This window comes from Ursus arctos, unplaced genomic scaffold (assembly GCF_023065955.2).
Source record: "Ursus arctos isolate Adak ecotype North America unplaced genomic scaffold, UrsArc2.0 scaffold_5, whole genome shotgun sequence".
NCBI classification, from domain to species: domain Eukaryota; kingdom Metazoa; phylum Chordata; class Mammalia; order Carnivora; family Ursidae; genus Ursus; species Ursus arctos.
The window spans coordinates 10,960,473-10,971,173 of NW_026623067.1; positions in this window are offsets into that span (position 1 = coordinate 10,960,473).

Consider the following 10,701-nt stretch of genomic DNA (forward strand, 5'->3'; position numbering starts at 1 on the left):
AGGGAAACACCCAAACACTATCCAGGAGCTTTGGGTGTGCCTGCAAGCCCTCAGCCACTTACAGTTTTAGAGTCACAAAGGGCAGTGGCACTCCTGGGTCCCTGGGACTACCTCTGAGAGAGTTGCAGTGGGCATGCACCATGGGAGGCTATGCTTTTGGCAAATACAGAAGTGGAGACTTTTTGTCCCAGAGGGTTTATTAAGGAGGGAAGACTGTGATCTTTCTGCTCTGGGCCAGAGGTTTAGGGATGGCCATTTTTGTTCTGATCTTCTAAAGAGGCATGGAAAGCTTCCAGGGAACAAAAGCCACACAGAGGACAGTTTGCACTGAGCCCATCTCTCTGATCAGTTTGCACTGAGCCCATCCCCCTGGGACAACTCCGCCCAGGCAGGGATACCTGAGAAACAGTGCAACAGGCCCCTCCCCCAGAAGACAGACTGGAAGAACAGGTGGATGAGAAGCCTATGGATCCCACAAGACTGTAAAATTCCAACGCCAGGGGAAAATAGTATATTGAGTTCCAGGTGTTGCCTCATGACTCATTTCAGATAAAATTCCTTTTTTCTTTTTTCTTTTTCTTATGCTTTTTCTCTTTTTCTTTCTTTTACCTTTTTCCCATTCCAACTAGATGCTTATTATACCAACTTATATTTCATAGTCGCTTTTTAACTTATATTTTTTCACATCTACATTTTATAGATATATGCTTCATTTTACTCCTTTTTACACTCTATTCAATTATATATATGTTTTGCTTTCCTTGCAATTTTGGGATGTAGTGTCTTCTAACACACAGACCAAAATTCACTCAGGAACAAGTAGATCACTGTGCTTTGTCCACACTGCAAGATTACAGTCTCTCTTCCCCTCTCCTTCTTCTTTTCAGTTTTTTCCTGTGTATCTTTTTGGCTTTGTTTGTTTTTCTGTGGTGGCTTCCAACCACTCCAGATTTTTCTAGGGTGCATCTTGTTTGCGTCCTATTGATATTTTGGACTCTGTTCATTCATCCACCCATTGTCCTCTGGGCAGAAACACTAGGAGGAGGAACTCACACAAAAAAAGAACCAGAGGCAGTGTTCTCTGCCACAGAGTTAATCGATATGAATAGAAGATGTCAGAGAGAAAATTCAGGATAGCAATCATAAAGTTAATAGCTAGGCATGAAAAAAATGTAAGAGACAATATAGAATCTCTAAGGGCAGAAATAAGATCTAGTCAGGCCACTCTTAAAAATGCTATGAATGAGATGCAGTCTAAACTGAATACTCTAACATATAGGGTCAACAAGGCAGAAGAGAGAATAGTGATCTATAGGATAGGCTGATGGAAAGGAAGGACTTTGTGGAAAACAGAATTAGTCAACTAATAGCTCACTAAAAAGGCTTGGAGTGATTAACAATGCCATGAAAGTTTCCAGTGTCAGAATTATTGGAATCCCTGAGGAGGTGGAGAGAGAGAGAGGACTAGAAGGTATATTTGAGCAAATCATGGCTGACAACTTCCCTAATCTGGGGAAGGAAATAAGCATTCATGTCCAAGAGGCAGAGAGGACCCCTCCCAAAATCAATAAAAATAGGCTGACACCCCAGCATATAATAGTGACGCTTGCAAATCTTAGAGCCAAGGAAGCTATCCTGAGAGTGGCTGGGGAAGAGATTTCTTACGTACAGAGGGAGGAACATCAGAATAATATCAGACCTGTCCACAGAGATCTACAGGAAAACGCTGGCAAGACATATTCAGGGTACTAAATGAGAAGAACATGCAGACAAGAATACTTTATCCAGCAAGGCTGTCATTCTGAATTGATGGAGAGATAAAGAGCTTCCAGGACAGGCAGAAACTGAAAGAATATGTGACCACTAACCCAGCCATGCAAGGAATATTAAGGGGGATTCTGTAAGTGAAGAAAGACCTCAAGAGTAATATAGACCAGAAAGCAACAGAGACAATCTACAGAAACAGGGACTTTACAGGCAATAGAATGGTACTAAATTCATATCTTTCAATAGTTACTCTAAATGTAAATGGGCTGATGCTCCCAGGACCCATCCATATGCTGTCTAAAAGAGACTCATTTTGAGCCAGTTTTCCGAAAGAATTAATAAGATCAATAAACCTCTGGCAAGACGTATCCCAAAGAACAGAGAAAAGACCCAAATTAATATGCAAATGACACTACAGATAAAAGACTGGCATCCAAAATCTACAAAGAACTTCTCAAACTCATACACGAAAAACAAATAATCAAATCAAAAAATAGGCAGAAGATATGAACAGACACTTTTCCAATGAAGACATACAAATGGCTAACAGACACATGAAAAAATGTTCAAAATCGTTAGCCATCAGGGAAATTCAAATCGAAAACACATTGAGATACCACCTTATGCCAGTTAGAATGGCAAAAATGGACAAGGCAGGAAACAACAAATGTTGGAGAGGATGTGGAGAAAGGGGATCCCTCTTACTCTGTTGGTGGGAATGAAAGTTGGTACAGCCACTCTGGAAAACAGTGTGGAGGTCCCTTAGAAAGTTAAAAATTGGGAGGAGTTAAGATGGCGGAGGAGTAGGAGACACCTTTTTCAGGCAGTCCCCCGAGTCGAGCTGAAAAGGTACTAGACCAGCCTAAACAACCACGGAACCAGCCTGAGACGCAGGAAGATGCATCTGGATCTCTACAAATGAACATCTCCAGCGCTGAGTATTGAGGTACGAAGCGGGGAGCCATGAAACCGTGCACAGATATCGGAAGATAAACGGAAGGGGGAGGGAGCCGCCGCGTTTGGGCGCCGGGATGCGGTAGCCACTTACACGGGAGGGCGGGCGGGGCTCGCGGACGGCACCCGCAAAACAGCAGACTGAGACCATGAGCCGGGTGCGCGTGCCACCAGGCATCTCGCGGAACACCGGAATCCCGGTGCGCTCACTGGATCCAGACTGAGACCGGGAGCTTCCGGAGCTCATGCGGGGCGGCTGGTGGCTGGCGGCATTAGAAACACAAAGGACAGAGATGCACCGGCCCTGGAAGTGAGGGCTGGGACGCTGGGTGTGGGGCACACACCCCCCGGACACTGCAGGGTTGAGCAGCACCAACAGAAACAGAGTTAAAGTGCCCAGAACATTAGTAGAGAACGGGCCGCAATTCCTCTGTTCCGTGACAGAGGCTGAAATTCGGCCGCTGCTGCTCTAACTCTCAGAAGAGGCACAGCAGACCGCCAGGGAAAGCCACCAGAACAAAAGCCTGGAAATACCGGCTCAGAGAGTGCCCATCCCCATCCCCCCTCGCAGGGGACGCGGAGACTCTACCCAAACAGGGTTGCCTGAGTATTGGCGCGGCAGGCCCCGACCCCAGAACACAGAAGGCAGGCTGAAAAATCAAGAAGCCCACACCCGGGCGCATGGGTGGCGCAGTCATTGAGCGCCTGACTTCCGCTTAGGGTGTGATCCCGGTGTTCCAGAAGGGAGTCCCTCATCGGGCTCCTCCCTGGGAGCCTGCTTCTTCCTCTCCCACTCCTCTGCTTCTGTTCCCTCTCTCGCTGGTTGGCTGCCACATAAATTATTAAATAAAATCTTTAAAGAAGAAGCCCACATCCCTAAGATCCCTATAAAACAAGGGGCACGGCCTGGGACCCAGTCAATAATTTGGGCTCTGGACAACACCGCAACCTCTCCTCATCAGAATGACAAGAAGGAGAAGCCCCCTTCCCCCCCAGCAAAGAAAAGACAGTGAGTCTGTGGCCTCTGCCACAGAAATAATGGATATGGATGTAACCAAAGTATCAGAAATGGAATTCAGAGTAACGATGGTCAAAATGATGAGTAGAATTGAAAAAAATATTAACGAAAAGGTTACTGAGAATATAGAATCCCTAAGGACAGAAATGAGAGCAAATCTGACAGACATTAAAAATTCTAAGAGCCAAATGCAGGCAAAACTAGAGGCTCTGACGACCAGGGTCACAGAAGCAGAGGAAAGGGTTAGTGAATTGGAGGATGGGTTAATAGAGGAAAAAACCAAAATAGAAGCGGCTCTTAAAAAAATCCAAGCCCACGAATGTAGGTTAAGGGAGATTAATGACTCAACGAAACGATCCAATGTTAGAATCATCGGCATCCCCGAGGGGGTGGAGAAAAACACAGGTCTAGAAGAGATATTTGAACAAATTGTAGCTGAAAACTTCCCTAATCTAGCGAGGGAAACAAACATTCATGTCCAAGAAGCAGAGAGGACCCCTCCCAAGCTCAACCACGACAAACCTACGCCACGTCACGTCATAGTGCATTCGCAAATATTAGATCCAAGGATACAGTATTGAAAGCGGCCAGGGCAAAGAAATTTCTCACGTACCAAGGCAAAAGCATCAGAATTACGTCAGACCTGTCTACACAGACCTGGAATGAGAGAAAGGGTTGGGGAAGCATATTTAAAGCTCTTTCAGAGAAAAACATGCAGCCAAGGATCCTTTATCCAGCAAGGCTGTCATTCAGAATTGATGGAGAAATGAAGACATTTCAAAATCACCAGTCACTAACCAATTTTGTAACCACGAAACCAGCCCTACAGGAGATATTACGGGGGGTTCTATACAAGTAAAAAGGCCCCAAGAGTGATACAGAACAGAAAGTCACAGCCAATACAAACAAAGACTTTACTGGCAACATGGCATCATTAAAATCATATCTCTCAGTACTCAGTCTTAATGTGAATGGCTTAAATGCTCCCATAAAATTCCACAGGGTTGCAGATTGGATAAAAAGAAATGACCCATCCATTTTCTGTCTACAAGAGACTCATTTCGAACCCAAAGATGCATTCAGACTGAGAGTAAGGGGATGGAGTACCATCTTTCACGCAAATGGACCTCAAAAGAAAGCTGGGGTAGCAATTCTCATATCAGATAAATTGGATTTTAAACTACAGATTATAGTTAGAGACGCAGAAGGGCACTATATTATTCTTAAAGGAAGTATTCAACAAGTGGATATGACAATTATAAATATATATGCCCCCAACAGGGGAGCAGCAAGATACACAAGCCAACTCTTAACCAGAATAAAGAGACATATAAATAAAAATACATTAATAGTAGGGGACCTCAACACTCCACTATCAGAAATAGACAGAACATCCCGGCAAAAACTAAGCAAAGAATCAAAGGCTTTGAATGCCATACTCGACGAGTTGGACCTCATAGATATATATAGAACACTACACCCCAGAACCAAAGAATACTCATTCTATTCTAATGCCCATGGAACATTCTCAAGAATAGACCATGTTCTGGGAAACAAAACAGGTCTCAGCCGATACCAAAAGATTGAAATTATCCCCTGCATATTCTCAGACCAAAACGCTCTGAAATTGGAACTCAACCACAAGGAAAAATTTGGAAGAAACTCAAACACTTGGAGACTAAGAACCATCCTGCTCAGGAATGACTCAATAAACCAGGAAATCAAAAATCAAATTAAACAATTTATGGACACCAATGAGAATGAAAATACAACAGTCCAAAACCTATGGGATACTGCAAAGGCAGTCCTAAGGGGGAAATACATAGCCATCCAAGCCTCACTCAAAACAATAGAAAAATCTAAAATGCAGTTTTTATATTCTCACCTCAAGAAGCTGGAACAGCAACAGAGGGACAGGCCTAATTCACTCACGAGGAAGCAGTTAACCAAAATTAGAGCTGAAATCAATCAAACAGAAACCAGAAGTACAGTAGAGCAGATCAACAGGACTAGAAGCTGGTTCTTTGAGAGAATCAATAAAATTGACAGACCACTGGCAACACTTATCCAAAAGAAAAGAGAAAGGACCCAGATTATTAAAATTATGAATGAAAAAGGAGAGGTCACGACGAACACCATTGAAATTGGAAGGATTATTAGAAATTTTTATCAACAGCTATATGCCAATAAACTAAGCAATCTGGAAGAGATGGAATCCTTCCTGGAAACCTATAAACCACCAAGATTGAAACCGGAAGTAATTGATTTCTTAAACAGGCGAATTAATTATGAAGAAATTGAGTCAGTGATAAACAACCTTCCAAATAACAAAACTCCAGGCCCGGACGGTTTTCCTGGGGAATTCTACCAAACATTCAAAGAAGAAATAATACCTATTCTCCTAAAGCTATTTCAAAAAATAGAAACAGAAGGAAAGCTACCAAACTCATTCTATGAGGCCAATATTACCTTGATCCCCAAACCAGGCAAAGACCCCCTCAAAAAGGAGAATTACAGACCGATTTCCCTAATGAATATGGACGCCAAAATCCTCAAAAGATACTTGCTAATAGAATCTAACAGTACATTAAAAGGATTATCCATCACAATCAAGTGGGATTCATACCTGGGATGCAAGCGTGGTTCAATATTCGCAAATCAATCAGCGTGATACATCATATCAACAAGAAAAGACTCAGGAACCATATGATCCTCTCAATTGATGCCAAAAAATGTTTGACAAAATACAGCATCCTTTCCTGATTAAAACCCTTCAGAGTGTAGGAATAGAGGGTACATTTCTCAATCTCATAAAAGCCATCTATGAAAAGCATACTGCAAATATTATTCTCAATGGGGAAAAGCTGGAAGCCTTTCCCTTAAGATCAGGAACACGACAAGGATGCCCACTCTCACCACTATTATTCAACATCGTACTAGAAGTCCTTGCAACAGCAATCAGACGACAAGAAGGGATCAAAGGTATTCAAATTGGCAAAGAAGAAGTCAAAATGTCTCTCTTCACAGATGACATGATACTCTATATGGAAAACCCAAAAGAATCCACTTCCAAACTATTAGAAGTTATAGAGCAATTCAGTAACGTGGCGGGATACAAAATCAATGCTCAGAAATCAGTTGCATTTCTATACACGAATAACGAGACCAAAGAAAGAGAAATTAGGGAATCCATCCCATTTACAATAGCACCAAAAACCATACGTTACCTTGGAATTAACTTAACCAGAGACATAAAGGGTCTATATTCTAGAAGCTATAAATCACTCTTGAAAGACATTGAGGAAGACATAAAAAGATGGAAAGATATTCCATGCTCATGGATCGGAAGAATTAACATAGTTAAAATGTCCATGCTACCCAGAGCAATCTACACTTTCAATGCTATCCCGATCAAAATACCGAGGACACTTTTCAAAGAACTGGAACAAATAGTCCTTAAATTTGTATGGAACCAGAAAAGGCCCCGAATCTCCAAGGAACTGTTGAAAAGGAAAAACAAAGCTGGGGGCATCACAATGCCGGATTTCGAGCTGTACTACAAAGCTGCGATCACAAAGACAGCATGGTACTGGCACAAAAACAGACACATAGACCAATAGAACAGAATAGAGAGCCCAGAAATGGACCCTCGGCTCTTTGGGCAACTAATATTTGATAAAGCAGGAAAAAACATCCAGTGGAAAAAAGACAGTCTCTTCAATAAATGGTGCTGGGAAAATTGGACAGCTACATGCCAAAGAATGAAACTTGACCACTCTCTCACACCATACACAAAAATAAACTCCAAATGGATGAAAGACCTCGATGTGAGGCAGGAATCCATCAAAATTCTAGAGGAGAACATAGGCAGCAACCTCTACGACATCGGCCAAAGCAGTCTTTTTCACGACATATCCCCAAAGGCAAGAGAAACAAAAGATAAAATGAATTTATGGGACTTCATCAAGATTAAAAGTTTCTGCACAGCCAAGGAAACAGTCAAAAAAACTAAGAGGCAGCCCATGGAATGGGAGAAGATATTTGCAAATGACACTACAGATAAAGGACTGGTATCCAAGATCTACAAAGAACTTCTCAAACTCAATACACGAGAAACAAATAAACAAATCAAAAAATGGGCAGAAGATATGAACAGACACTTTTCCAATGAAGACATACAAATGGCTAACAGACACATGAAAAAATGTTCAAAATTATTAACCATCAAGGAAATTCAAATCAAAACCACACTGAGATACCACCTTACGCCAGTTAGAATGGCAAAAATAGACAAGGCAAGAAACAACAATTGTTGGAGAGGATGTGGAGAAAGGGGATCCCTCCTCCACTGTTGGTGGGAATGCAAGTTGGTACAGCCACTCTGGAAAACAGTGTGGAGGTCCCTTTAAAAGTTAAAAATTGAGCTCCCCTATGATCCAGCCATTGCACTACTGGGTGTTTACCCCAAAGATACAGACGTAGTGAAGAGAAGGGCCATATGCACCCCAATGTTCATAGCAGCAATGTCCACAATAGCTAAATTGTGGAAGGAACCGAGATGCCCTTCAACAGATGACTGGATTAAGAAGTTGTGGTCCATATATACAATGGAATATTACTCAGCTATCAGAAAGAACGAGTTCTCAACACTTGCTGCAACATGGACGGCACCGGAGGAGATAATGCTAAGTGAAATAAGTCAAGCAGAGAAAGACAACTATCATATGATTTCTCTCATCTATGGAACATAAGAAATAGCAGGAAGATCGGTAGGAGAAGGAAGGGAAGAATGAAAGGGGGGTAAACAGAAGGGAGAATGAACCATGAGAGACTGTGGACTATGAGAAACAAACTGAGGGCCTCAGAGGGGAGAGGGGTGGGGAAATGGGATAGGCTGGTGATGGGTAGTAAGGAGGGCACGTATTGCGTGGTGCTCTGGGTGTTATACACAACTAATGAATCATCGAACCTTACATCCGAAACCGGGGATGTACTGTATGGTGACTAACATAATAAAAAATCATTAAAAAAAAAGTTAAAAATTGAGCTACCCTATGATCCAGCCATTGTACTACTGGGTATTTACTCCAAAGATACAGACATAGTGAAGAGAAGGGCCATATGCACCCCAATGTTCATAGCAGCATTGTCCACAATAGCTAAATCATGGAAGGAGCCGAGATGCCCTTCAACAGATGACTGGATTAAGAAGATGTGGTCCATATATACAATGGAATATTACTCAGCCATCAGAAAGAACGATTACACAACATTTGCAGCAACATGGATGGGACTGGAGGAGATTATGCTAAACGAAATAAGTCAAGCAGAGAAAGACATTTATCATATGGTTTCACTCATTTATGGAACATAAGAAATAGCAGGAAGATCGGTAGGAGAAGGAAGGGAAGAATGAAAGGGGGGTAAACAGAAGGGAGAATGAACCATGAGAGACTGTGGACTCTGGGAACAAACTGAGGGCTTCAGAGGGAGGGGGGGATTGGGATAGGCCGGTGATGGGTATTAAGGAGGGCATATATTCGCAGTGCACTGGGTGGTACATGCAAATAATGACACATGGAACACTACATCAGAAACAAAGATATACTGTATGGTGACTAACATAACATAATAAAAAATTATTATTAAAAAATAAAAATAAAATCATGAATGAAAGGGGACAGATCATGACCAACACCAAGGAAATAGAGACAATTGTTAGAAATTATTACCAGCAGCTCTATGCCAACAAACTAAGAATTCTGGAAGACATGGATTCATTTCTGGAAACTTATAAACTACCATGACCAAAACAGGAAGAATAGACAATCTGAACAGATCAATAACCAGCAAGGAAATTGAAGCAGTCATCAAAAACCTTCCAAAAAACAAGAAGAGTCTGGGCCCAGATGGCTTCCCAGGGGAATTCTACCAAAGATTTAAAGAAGAAATCATACCTACTGAATCTGTTTCAAAAAATAGAAATGGAAAAAAAACTTCCAAACTCATTCTATGAGGCCAGAATTACCCTGATCCCAAAACCAGACAACGATCTCATCAAAAAGGAGAATTACAGACCAATATCTGATGAACATGGATGCCAAATATTCACCATGATACTAACCAATAGGATTCAACAGTACATTAAAAGAATTATTCACCATGACCTGGTGGGATTTATTCCTGGGAGGCAAGGGTAGTTCAACATTCACAAATCAATCAACACGATAGAGCACATTAATGAAAGAAGAGACAAGAACCATATGATCCTCTCAATAGATGCAGAAAAAGCATTTGAGAAAATATAACATTCTTTCCTGATTATAACTCTTCAAAACATACAGATAGAGGGAAAATACATCAAGATCATAAAAGTCATCTACAAAAAGCCCACAGCGAATAGCATTCTCAATGGAGAAAAGCTGAGATCTTTTCTCTTAAAGTCAGGAACACAACAGGGATGCCCACTCTCACCATTATTGTTCAACAAAGTACTAGATGTCCTAGCCTCAGCAATTGGACAATAAAAAGAAATAAAAGGCATTCAAATTGGCAAAGAAGAAGTCAAACTCTTTCTCTTTACGATGACATGATACTTTATGTGAAAAATCCAAAAGACTCCACCCCCAAATTACTGGAACTCAAATAGCAATCCAGCAACACGGCAGGATAAAAAAATCAATGCACAGGTATCAGTTGCATTTCTATACACTAGCAATGTGATGGAAGAAAGAGCAACTAAGGGATCGATTCCATTTACAATAGCACCAAAAATCATAAAATACCTAGGAAGAAACCAAACCAAAGAGGAAAGTATCTGTATTCTCGAAACTACAGAACACTTATGAAAGAAATTGAGGAAGACAGAAAGAGATGGAAAAACATTCCATGCTCATGGACTGGAAGAACAAACATTGTTAAAATATCTATGCTGCCCAGGGCAATCTACACATTCAATGCAA